This window comes from Eptatretus burgeri, chromosome 14 (assembly GCF_056783735.1).
Source record: "Eptatretus burgeri isolate ZD-2024b chromosome 14, Ebu_testis_v1, whole genome shotgun sequence".
Lineage (NCBI taxonomy): Eukaryota > Metazoa > Chordata > Myxini > Myxiniformes > Myxinidae > Eptatretus > Eptatretus burgeri.
The window spans coordinates 73,970,468-73,982,845 of record NC_140974.1 but is presented as its reverse complement, the minus strand read 5'-3'; positions in this window follow the sequence as shown (position 1 = coordinate 73,982,845).

The following is a 12,378-nucleotide window of genomic DNA, read 5'->3' as shown; positions in this document are numbered from 1 at the left end:
TGGTTCAGGCCATGTAAATCGATGCACAGATGTTTCTCAAATTAGTTTTCCTGTTCATCTGAAAGGATTCCATCTTTCCACCTTGTGCTGTATTCTCATGGATATTCCAAATTTTGGGTTTCAAATACAATTTGCTGTGTTTCGATGTTTCCTTCTTTTTCCACCGATTTGAGTTTGTACTCTTGAAGGCCTGTGTTTGCATTCATCTTAATAAAAATTTGTGACCAGCCTTGTTCTGTTTCTTTCCCAAGCTGAGTGTTCCACTTTGAATCGAATGGACAGAGTTTGCTATCGAAGATTGAGGATACTGGTGACGCTTGTGTGCACATCAAGGCCCACCTGTTTTTATTTACCTTGATTGGTTTGAATCGACTTCTTCCATCAAAGGACTGTTTTGACAATTAGCTCTTGGAGTTTCAAATGATTGCTCACCCTAATGAATGTCAGTTTCCATTTCCCATCCATTTGGAGAAGTGGTGGATGTAAAATTTACAAATTTGAGAATGCATAAAGTTTCACAATTGTAGAATTTTACAGTTGCTGTGGAAACACATCTTGGATATTTGTGTATCGCACACCCTTTTGGTTATAAAAAGGGAGAGATAAGTACGTGAAGTTATGTCAAGGTTGCTCCAGCGGCTGAGGGACGGATCCCTCTTTAATCATGGTTTCATCGAAAAATGGCAGGCTTCAATTGCCCCATGTCACAATCTCTTTGTGGTCTTTAATGCGATTTGAACATTCTAAGTAAATTAAGCTCACGTTACAAGTTCCACTCCAATTGAGGAATCTGGGCTGTTCAATGTGCTGGTGTACTTTTGCATGTTGTGCTTGCTTGAGATTAGAATTGTTTCTGGCCTTTGGCAGTCATTGAAACCTTCTAGCTTTAGGAACTAGTCGTGCCTCTTGTCCCTTCGACTTTGGAGTCCTCTGCATCTTGTAGGTCTTTGGGATCCTTGGGGTGTGTGCAAGGTCTTTGGGGTCTTCAGGATACAAGTACATTCCAATGGTATGTAATCAAGACATACACGTGTGAAGTCAGTGTGCAACTGATGTTCAAGTCATACAGTAGACATGGTTACATGGCTTTGTGGACTGACTTTTTTTTTTATATATATATATATAATATACAACCCGTTGCCTTACTGACAGGAATATTAGGAGAGGGAGGGGTGTGAAAAGGGAAGGCAGCGTGAGAGGAGAGTCCGTCCAGAGATGGCGGGGAGCGGGCAAGGAGGGGCAAAACAGTGTAAAAACATAGCATTAAAATGAACGACTTTTTCATGTGTCATGATTAGGGTTCAATACAGTGCATATTGCATGTGGCAGGCTGTCCAGTTGCAGTAGAAGGCTCAGAAGATGAAATGGATGGTGATTTACTTGGAAAATTTTTTTGAAGAACTTCATAAATGGAGACTCGAATGGCTGTCTTTATGTTCTGTTCGTAGACCTTGTAACATTTCAGGACATTCTCCATCTCCCTCTGCACCTTGGAACTTCAAATGCAGTTGGGATTATGTTCATCACATGCAACTCATTCAGAAAGATGAAGCACAAAGCGTCTGCAATGAGTGAATGATTTGCTCAGAATTACGTAACACGGTTGAATTAAATCCGCGTTGTTGCAAATGTGTTATCAGAACACGCTCTCCCTTGTAGCAACTACTGACCATACTGATCAGGACATGAACTGGAGGGTGCTTGTCCAGCGGCTTAAGCACTCCAATCAAATGGGTGATGAGGATAGTTGGCTTGGCAAGCGATTGCTTTGTCTGAATTCGACTCATGAACACTTTCTGTCGTTGGAACAGCTGCTAAGTTCAATTCTGGAGTTTAAATTTTGTAATCTTGCTCTCTATCGAGTGCAGCCTGTGGCTGCTGGTTGCATCGTTGGTTGGGATACGGCTTTGCCGCTGATGCAGTGTCCCCTTTTCCAGTACACTGGTACTCATTTTGTCGACCTCAGAAGGATGACAGGCTGAGTCAACCTCCTGGTGTATATTAATTCAGCGGCCAATGGGGCTTGAACTCAGGACCCTAGGATCCCAAGCCACCACCCTAACCACTAAGCCAACACCAGGCTTTGTAATCCTGCTTAGTTCAAGTGATTCTCGAGGTTATGGAATAAAGCCATGAGCGCTTGCATCCCCGGATGTTTATAAGCATTTTTTTTTGATTCCATGTCGAGGCTCGTATGAGAGCTAACACACAGAACATATAACAAGGGGAGCAGCAGACAATATGGGTGGGAGAGGGAATCACAAAACAGTGGGGAACAGAGACATGAGGAGATCTGTGGAAGGGATGGGGCAGGGAACATGGGGTATACAAGATGGACACTACAGGGACTTTCAGGAAGCAAAGCAGGGAATTTGAAGGAGGTGGGTTAACGGGGGTAGAAGTGATCAAGGATTTGGATGGGGGACGATAAGAGGTGGTGGTGAACAGCTGTTTTGAAGGCCTGGAGGAAAGAATGGGATTGAACAGAGTGAGGGAGTTTATTCCAAAGGCTGGAAAAAAGAGGAATGAAAGAGTGAAGGTGAGCAGTGATTTTGGTAGTTCTACCAGAAGGGGGTTGTTGGCGGACCTTGAGCGCTCTGGGAAATATGGGGGCGACTGGAGAGGAGATGGTGGAAGACAGAAAGACCACCAACCTGCCTGCGGTGAGAGACTCAAAGACTCAGCCTCACTGCAGGAGATACCAATGATCCTAAATGCCTTGGTTTCCACAACGTGAAGCATGACAAGGTACCCAGCGAGTCGTAGCTTATGATGACCAAACATTCGATAAAGAGTGAGGAAAGTGAAAAAAAAATAATTAAAAAAACCTCCCGATCCGGACGTAACGTCACAATGACGTTTCTCTTTGTTTACATCACAAGTGTTTGCAACAGTGTAGTTTGTTATTAATGGTATCGTATAAATTAGTGATTGGAATGAAAATGTAGAGATTGAGTTTAAAGCAGAATGAGGAAATAATTCGATCGGTTTCTAACCATGACATTCGCAGATTCGCCGTATTGTGACCGATAAATATTATTCATTCTGTTGGGATCAGTTGCACTCAGTCTTTTGCCAAAGTCCTTCACGAACCGGCTGTCTAGCCCCCTCCCTTGCATAGCATGGGTACCTCTCACTAATCAAATATATTTTGCTTTGAAACTCATAAAAATAAATCACATGACATTTGTAAAGCACATTTCATTCGATTTACTTTCTGTATAAACGATTGTTTGGAACCTGGGGACTCCCTGTCCTGTATTTTGTGTAAAACTTGTTTTTCACACGACCATCCAAGTATGAAACGCTTCATTTTACATCCGGCAATTATATATATGTGTATATATATATATATATATATATATATATATATATATATATATATATATATATATATATATATATATATATATATATATATATTGTGACAGCCCAGGGTTTGGGGCTTGCCACGTGGGGGGGAGTACCCGAGTTTCTCCTGAACACCTAGTCCTGAGGTCGCCGACCGCAGATTACTCCACGGTCCAATGGGCTGTCGTTCTTACACAGCTGTTGCGACTTGACTTAGACTGCCAGCCTCACAGGGTGACGCTTCAATGTTTTTGCAATACCTCTCTATTCATATTGGAACAGTAACCTAACTGGAGGCCGCACCTGATGATCTTCTGCAGAGTGGAACAGAAGGTGCAGCACCAGCTAACAGAGAAAATCAGGTGGGGTACAACTTCCCATCAAACTATACTTGTACACTGTGTCTGACCAATGAAGGAAAGGATGAGGAAGATGGGCGATGGGACTTGGAGCTGCGTTACTGAAGTGTTCAGACCCAGTAGGTAAGTCCTCTCTGGTGTGGAAGATATGTGACAGCAAGCAGCCCACTCCGTTTCTGCTGGGCCCGCATATCCAGCAGCTCCCCACGAACCAAACCACGTTCTGGGTTTGTTTTTATTTTATTCTGCTCCCTTCGCACTATGGTCTCCCTCCCTCTCTTCACACACTCAGCTACTCACCGGACAAGCTTTATGGCGTCTGCCCATCCACTGCTCAGCTTCTTCTCCCTCTCTCGATCTGGTTTTCTCTCCCGTACTGGACGAGGACTAGGTCCGAACTCCTTCTCTCCTCCAAAGACATGGCTTTTCCCCACAAGGACGAGGACCTTCTCCGAGCTTCTTCCTCTCCGGATACGGCTCCCCCCACCCTCCCATTCTGATCTGACTTTATCTGTTGATCTGGCTTTTTCTCCCTCTCTTCACACCAGCTATGAGCCCCTTTTCCCTCACAGGATCTCGCCTTTTTCGTCTCGTCTCTTGCGGGCCTCCTTTATATTGGTGTGCATCCAATGTGGGTGTGTCCACGATGCAGATTGTGGTAAATTCCACTGTTTCTGAGAGAAATTTCAGCACAGCCATTGCTGTGCCATTGGTGCACGAGACACTGCAGGCACCCTCCAGCCCCTCCCTCATGCACAAAATTCTCTTCACAGTACTCCACTCTATCCTACCTGCAAGATGTCCCGCACCCACCATGTACGTGAAAAGCGTTGCACCGTGTCACGAACATGACTGTGAGAATGGACACAGTCCCATGCGGTGAAGGTAATCTGAAGGATTGGTTAACGTAATCTGGCTTGGTGTACAGGTTGGGTGTGTGACAAGAACAAATTGATTAGATTTTGGTGAATATCCGGATCCAATAATTTAAAATTCAGATCCGGAATATCCGAATCTTCCTGTTTACTCCCTCCTCCAGTATGACAGACCTGAACCTCGTCCTGGTGGAGGAGTTGCTCTCTTCATCAAAGACTCCATTCCTCACTCTCCATGCACTGCTCTCACTCCCCCACACCCCCAGGAATACCTCTGACTACGGCTTCCCTCCACTCCCACCTCATGTTTATATGTGTACTGCACCGGCCACCTAACAATGATGACTCCATCTACACCTCACTATCCGAAAACATGGACCATCTTCTATCTTCTTATCCAAACTCTTTCTTCTATTCCTCTTATGTGGCGACTTCAATTGTCATCATGCCAGTTGGCGAGGTGTGGGTACCTCTCTCACCTGTCATGGCACCTCAGCAAAAGCTTTCTGCGACTCATTGGGACTAACTCAATCGGTCAACTTCCCGACCCGGATCTCAACCAATGGTACGCCATCTCATCGGGATCTGATTTTGACAAATTTCCCTGACAATATCTGCTGCTCTTCCTCCACTCCAATCGGTTCTTCTGACCACGTCCTTGTCAAAGTGGACATCTCTCTGGCTGTTATCAGAGAACCACCTCACCGCCGTCGAGTCTGGCATTTCACTCAAGCCGACTGGCAGGGTCTCCAAGCAGCCCTCAAACTGAAAGACTGGTCTATCACTGCTTTCTCCAACATGAACTCATCCTGGGAATTCTTTCAAAGAAACTTGCTCTCCCTCATGCACAGATTTATCCCCTCTCGTGTTCAGTTGTCCTATCCTTCCTCCCGCCCTTGGTTTACTGAAGCTTGTGGCGAGGCAGTTGTCCTGACACAACTTGCCTTTGCCTCATGGAAAGCAAACCCAACTGAGGGCAATCTCAGTTCTTTCCACAAAGCTCGGAACAAGTGTGTATCTACCCTCAGGAGAGCCAGAAAACAACATCTTTCTCATCTCAAGTCTGAACTCTCAAACCTCTCTCCCTCCTCAAAATCCTGGTGGCGTTTAATCAAATCTGTTTCTGGTGTATGTTCCTCCTCCATCCCCTCCCTTACCTCAAATGGCCGCACTGCTGATTCCACACGTGATAAAGCTGAATGTCTAAACTCGGTGTTTGCAGCTAAATCTTGGGTCCTAAACCCATCACTATCTCTACCCACTTTACCCAGTCGCACCCAACTGTCCCTGGACTCTGTATCCTTTTCTCCTGACAAGGTGGAGAGCTTGCTTTCAAACCTCGAGTCAGATTCTGCAACCGGTCCAGACGGCATCAGCCCACGTGTCCTCAAAGCCTGCTCTTCTGCTCTTGCTCACACTCTCTCTGTTCTATTCACCCTCTCATTTGCCCAAGGTCATCTGCCATCTGCTTGGAAATCTGCTAACATCACTGCCCTGCACAAAAACGGTGCAAAAACAGATCCCTGTAACTACAGACCAATCAGCCTTCTCCCAATCATCAGCAAGGTGATGGAATCCATCATCGCCTCAGATATGAAATCCTTCCTCTTCTCCAATGGCTTGATTTCCAATCATCAATTTGGTTTCAGACCAGGTCACTCTACCCTGGATATGCTGCTTCTACTCTCCCATCAATGGATGGAGGTCCTCAATGCCAGACAGGAAATCCGAGCCGTATCCCTGGACATATCACGTGCTTTTGACACAGTCTGGCACCCTGCCCTACTCACCAAACTCTCTTCCCATGGGATTCAAGGCCATCTCCACTCATGGCTCGCAGACTTCCTCTCCTGTCGCAGTCAACGTGTGGCCCTAAATGGAGTTCTTTCATCCCCTCTTCCTGTGCAGGCTGGAGTTCCTCAAGGTAGCGTTCTGGGCCCTGTTCTTTTTCTGGTTTTCATCAATGATCTCTCGGACTCTCTGGAAAATCCTCTATTTCTCTTTGCCGACGACTCCACCCTCTGCCGTACCATCTGTCATCCCTCAGACCGGCAAGCAGCAGCTTCTTCACTCACTGCAGATCTGGATAAAATCACAAACTGGTCCAACACGTGGAACATGTCTTTCAATCCAGACAAATCTCACACTCTCACGATGTCTCTTCGAAAGGACCGTTTACAAAACCCCCCCATCCACTTTCTCAACAATCCTCTGGAAGAAGTCTTTTCTTTCAAGCTTCTAGGTCTCACTATCTGCCATGACCTTTCCTGGGAAAGTCACATTTCCAACCTCGTCTCAAAAGCCAGTCGCTGACTGGGAATCCTCCGTCGTGCTAAGTCCTTCCTCGGCCCTCTTGAGCTCCTGACCACTTACAAAGCTTTTGTCCGTAGCCTGATGGAGTACTGCTCTCCCCTCTGGGCTGGTGCTCCTGCCTCCCACCTTTCTCGGCTTCACGCTGTCGAAACCAGGGCATTTAAGATCATCGGCATCTCCCGCAATGAAGCTGAGTCTTTGGGCCTCTCACTCAATCACCGCAGGTTGGTCGGTGGTCTTTCTGTCTTCTACCGACTCCTCTCCAGCCTTGCCCCCCCTGCTCTCTCTGCGATTTGTCCCCACCACATTTCCACAGGGCGCTCAAGGTCCGCCAACAACCCACTTCTGGTAAAACTACCAAAATCACGAATCACTGCTCATCTTCACTCTTTCATTCCTCTTTTTTCCCGCCTTTGCAATAAACTTCCTCACTCTATTCTTTCCCATTCTTCCCTCCAGGCTTTCAAAACAGCTGTTCACCACCACCTCTTATCTTCCCCCATCCAAATCCTCGATCTTTTCTACCCCAATAATCCACCCAAGCCCACTTCCTTCATTTCTCCTGCTTTCCTTCCTGAAAGTCCCTGAAATGTCCATCTTCTCTTCGCCACGTTCCCCGTCCCATCCCCATCCCTCTCCCTTCCACAGTTCACCTAATGTGTCTGTTCCCCACTGTTTTGTCCCTTCCACTCCCGCCCTCTTGTCTCATGCCTCCTTGCTGTGAGTTGTGTGTTGGCTCTCATACGAGCCTCGACCAAGGTATACAAAAAAAAAAAAAAAATCACTTTGTCGACCCACCTTACCCAGTCGTACCCAACTGTCCCTGGACTCTGTGTCCTTTTCTCCTGACAAGGTGGAGAGCTTGCTGTCAAACCTCGACTCAGATTCTGCAACTGGTCCAGACGGCATCAGCCCACGTGTCTTCAAAGCCTGCTCTTCTGCTCTTGCTCACCCTCTCTCTGTTCTATTCACCCTCTCATTTGGTCAAGGTCATCTGCCATCTGCTTGGAAATCAGCAAACATCACTGCCCTGCATAAAAAGGTGCAAAAACAGATCCCTGTAACTACAGACTAATCAGCCTTTTTTTGACACAATGTATTATATCGAATGTAGTGAGCTTCATACTTAACGCGTGGACATGAGAGAATAGGAAACAACAACAACACAATACCCTGACAATTTGGAAACCGTGTCTTGTTAGCTATGACCCTTTTGTTTCCGGTTTTTTTTTTGCTTCCGGTTTTTTTGTTTCCGATTTTTGTCATGGGGAATGATGCGTGCCGTGAGATAAAGGCATCGTCGGAGACATGAAAGACCCAAATATCAGACATGGTGTATATTTCCTCCACTGGTTTTAACAAAGATATCTCCCGCATCATCAAAAAATTATTTTTAATCGTGATTTACATTATTTGTTCGCTGATCCCAAATCCAGCCCGAAGTAACCGGAAATTGCGTCAAAATCATCAGCTGTGCGGCGCTCACATGTACCATGGTCGAGTTGGCAAGTATCCAGTTGTGAACAAGTTAAAGGTGAAGCCAGAAGTGAATGTAAGAAGAATTCTACGTTCGCTTCTCGGCTTTGCCTATTCCATATTACGAGTACACTTCGAAAATATGAACATAATTAAACACTTATGAAAAACATTTTGTTCAATGGAATCGTTGCACATTTTACATTTTAAAACATTTTAAACACGATGCAACCTAAGGTAGGCCAAGGCTTACCTGTGGTACCTTGTTATAATATATTTAATTTAGTCTTTACAGTGGAAATTGTGAGGAAAAATTCACTTCACGAGACATTTTCCTTTCCCACATTCCAAGACCGCGGCTTTTTTTTTTATCTATACACCTCATTCCATGTGGAAAACGATCGTTTATGAAGGAAGGTGAGGAGTTCAGAGGACGCGCGCAGGATGCGCTCCTCCCCCACCCTTCCCCTCCTCCCTCCTCCCCCACCTTTCCCCTCCCCTCCTCCCCCACCCTTCTCCTCCCCCTCCCCCACCTTTCCCCTCCCCCTCCTCCCCCACCCTTCTCCTCCCCCTCCTCCCCCTCCTCCCCCTCCTCTCCTCCCCCTCACCCCTCCTCTCCTCTCCTCTCCTCCTCCTCCTCTCTTCCCCTCCTCCACCTCTCCTCCCCTCCTACTCCCCCTCCTCTCCTCCCCCTCACCCTCCTCTCCTCCCCCTCCTCTTCTCCCTCACCCCTCCTCCCTCCCCATCCTCCTCCTCCTCCCCCTCCCCATCCTCCTCCTCCTCCTCCTCCCCCTCCTCCTCCTCTCTTCCCCTCCTCCACCTCTCCTCCCCTCCTCCTCCCCCTCCTCTCCTCCCCCTCACCCTCTCCTCTCCTCCCCCTCCTCTTCTCCCTCACTCCTCCTCCCTCCCCATCCTCCTCCTCCTCCCTCCTCCTCCTCCTCCCCCTCCCCCTCCCCCTCCTCCCCATCCTCCTCCTCCCCCTCCTCCCCATCATCCTCCTCCTCCCCCTCCTCCCCATCCTCCTCCTCCCCCTCCCCATCCTCCTCCTCCCCCTCCCCATCCTCCTCCTCCCCCTCCCCATCCTCCTCCTCCTCCCCCTCCCCATCCTCCTCCTCCTTCCTTCCTTCCTTCCCCTCTCTATCTCTTCCTTCCTCTCTCCTCTCTCTCTCCTTCCCCATCTCTTCCTTCCTTCCCTTCCTCATCTCTTCCTTCCTTCCCTATCTCTTCCTTCCCTTCTCCTTCCTTCCTTCCCTTCCCTTCCTCTCCTTCCCTATCTCTTCCTTCCCTTCCCTTCCTATCCTCTTCCTCTCTCCCTTCCTTCCTCTCTCCTTCCTCTCTTCCTTCCTCTTCCCTATCTCTTCCTTCCTTCCTTCCTTCCTCATCTCTTCCTTCCTTCCTCATCTCTTCCTTCCTTCCCTATCTCTTCCTCTTCCCTTCCCTTCCCTATCTCTTCCTCTCCCCATCTCTTCCTCTCATCTCTTCCTTCCCTTCCTTCCTTCCTTCCTCTTCTCTTCCTTCCCTCATCCTCTTCCTCCCCATCTCTTCCTTCCTCTTCCCTTCCTCTCTTCCTTCCCTTCCTCTTCCTATCTCTTCCCTTCCTTCCTATCTCTTCCTTCCTTCCCTTCCCTATCTCTCTTCCCTTCCCTTCCCTATCCTCTCTTCCTCTCCTCATCTCTTCCTTCCTCTCTCTCTTCTCTTCTCTCTTCCCTTCCTTCCTCTCTCTTCCCTTCCTTCCTCTCTTCCCTTCCTCTCTCTTCCTTCCCTTCCCTTCCTCTTCCTTCCCTTCCTCTCCCTATCTCTTCCTTCCTCTCTCTTCCCTATCTCCTTCCTTCCCTTCCTATCTCTTCCTTCCTCTCATCTCTTCCTTCCCTTCCTCTCTCTATCTCTTCCTTCCCCTCATCTCTTCCTCTCTATCTCTTCCCTTCCTCTCTCCCCTATCTCTTCCTTCCTCTATCTCTTCCTTCCCTTCCCCTCTCTCCTTCCTTCCTCTTCCTCATCTCTTCCTTCCTCTCTATCTTCCTCTCTCTCTTCCCTTCCTCATCTCTTCCTTCCCCTCTCATCTCTCCTTCCCTCTCCTCTCATTCCCTTCCTCTCTCCCTATCTCTTCCTCTCCTCTCCTATCTCTTCCTTCCTCTCTCATCTCTTCCTTCCCTCTCCCTTCCTCTATCTCTTCCTTCTCTTCCTCTCTATCTCTTCCTCTCTCTCTCCCCTCATCTCTTCCTTCCCTTCCCTTCCCCTATCCTCTCTCTCTTCCTCTCATCTCTTCCTCTCCCTTCCCTTCCTCATCCTTCCTTCCCTATCTCTTCCTCCTTCCCTTCCTCTCCTCTCCCTTCCCTCTCATCCTTCCTTCCTCTCCCATCCTTCCTCTCTCCTTCCTCTCATCTCTTCCTTCCTCCCTTCCTCCTTCCCTTCCTCATCCTTCCTCCATCTCTTCCTCCCTCCCCTTCCTTCCCCTCATCCTCCTCTCCTCCCCTCCCCATCCTCTCCTTCCCTCTCATCCTCCTTCCCTTCCTCCCATCTCCCTCCTCCTCATCCCTTCCCTCCCTCCTCCTCCCCTCCCCATCTCTTCCTCCCCCTCCCCATCCTCCTCCCCCCTCCCCCTCCCCCTCCCCATCCTCCTCCCCCCTCCCCATCTCTCCTCCCCCTCCCCCTCCCCATCCTCCTCCCCCTCCCCCTCCCCATCCTCCTCCCCCTTCCCCCTCCCCATCCTCCTCCCCCCTTCCCCCCTCCCCATCCTCCTCCCCCTCCCCATCCCTCCTCCCCCCTCCCCCTCCCCATCCTCCTCCCCCCTCCCCCTCCCCATCCTCCTCCCCCCTCCCCCCTCCCCATCCTCCTTCCTCCCCATCCCTTCCTTCCCCTCCCCATCCTCCTACCCTTCCTCCCCATCCTCCTACTCCTCCTCCCCATCCTTCCTCCTCTCCCCCCTCCCCATCCTCCTACTCCTCCTCCCTCCCCATCCTCCTCCTCCCCCTCCTCCCTTCCCCATCCTCCTACCCTCCTCCCCATCCTCCTACCCATTCCCTTCCCCCTATCCTCCTTCCCTCCTCTCCTCCTCTTCCCTCCTCTTCCTCCTCTCCCTCTCCTCTTCCTCTCTCTCCCATCCTTCCTCCCTCCCCATCCTCCTACCCATCCTCCCCATCCTCCTCCCCTCCTCCCCCCTCCCCTCCTCCCCCTCCCCCCTCCCCTCCTCCCCCCTCCCCCCTCCCCTCCTCCCCTCCTCCCCCTCCTCCTCCCCTCCTCCCCTCCTCCCCCCTCCCCTCCTCCCCTCCTCCCCTCCCCCCCCCTCCTCCCTCCCCCTCCCCTCCTCCCCTCCTCCCCTCCCCCTCCCCTCCTCCCTCTCCTCCCCCCTCCCCATCCTCCTACCCTCCTCCCCATCCTCCTACCCATCCTCCCCATCCTCCCCATCCTCCTACCATCCTCTCCCCCCATCCTCCTCCCCATCCTCCCCCCATCCTCCCCATCCTCCTCCCCCCATCCTCCTCCCCCCATCCTCCCCCCCATCCTCCTCCCCCCCATCCTCCCCCCCCATCCTCCTCCCCCCATCCTCCCCCATCCTCCTCCCCCCATCCTCCTCCCCCCTCCCTCCCCCCATCCTCCTCCCCCCATCCTCCTCCCCCCATCCTCCTCCCCATCCTCCTCCCCCCATCCTCCCCCATCCTCCTCCCCATCCTCCTCCCCCCATCCTCCCCCCATCCTCCTCCCCCCATCCTCCCCCCATCCTCCTCCCCCCATCCTCCTCCCCCCCATCCTCCCCCCATCCTCCTCCCCCCATCCTCCTCCCCCATCCTCCTCCCCCATCCTCCCCCCATCCTCCCCCCCCATCCTCCCCCCATCCTCCCCCATCCTCCCCCCATCCTCCTCCCCCCATCCTCCTCCCCATCCTCCTACCCTCCTCCTCCCCCCCCCCTCCATGGATCCGCTCCTGACTATTACTTCTCTCTTCAGGTTTTTCACCCCACTCTTACTTCACTGAACGTCGTTTTAAGGATTGTACAAATTGATTT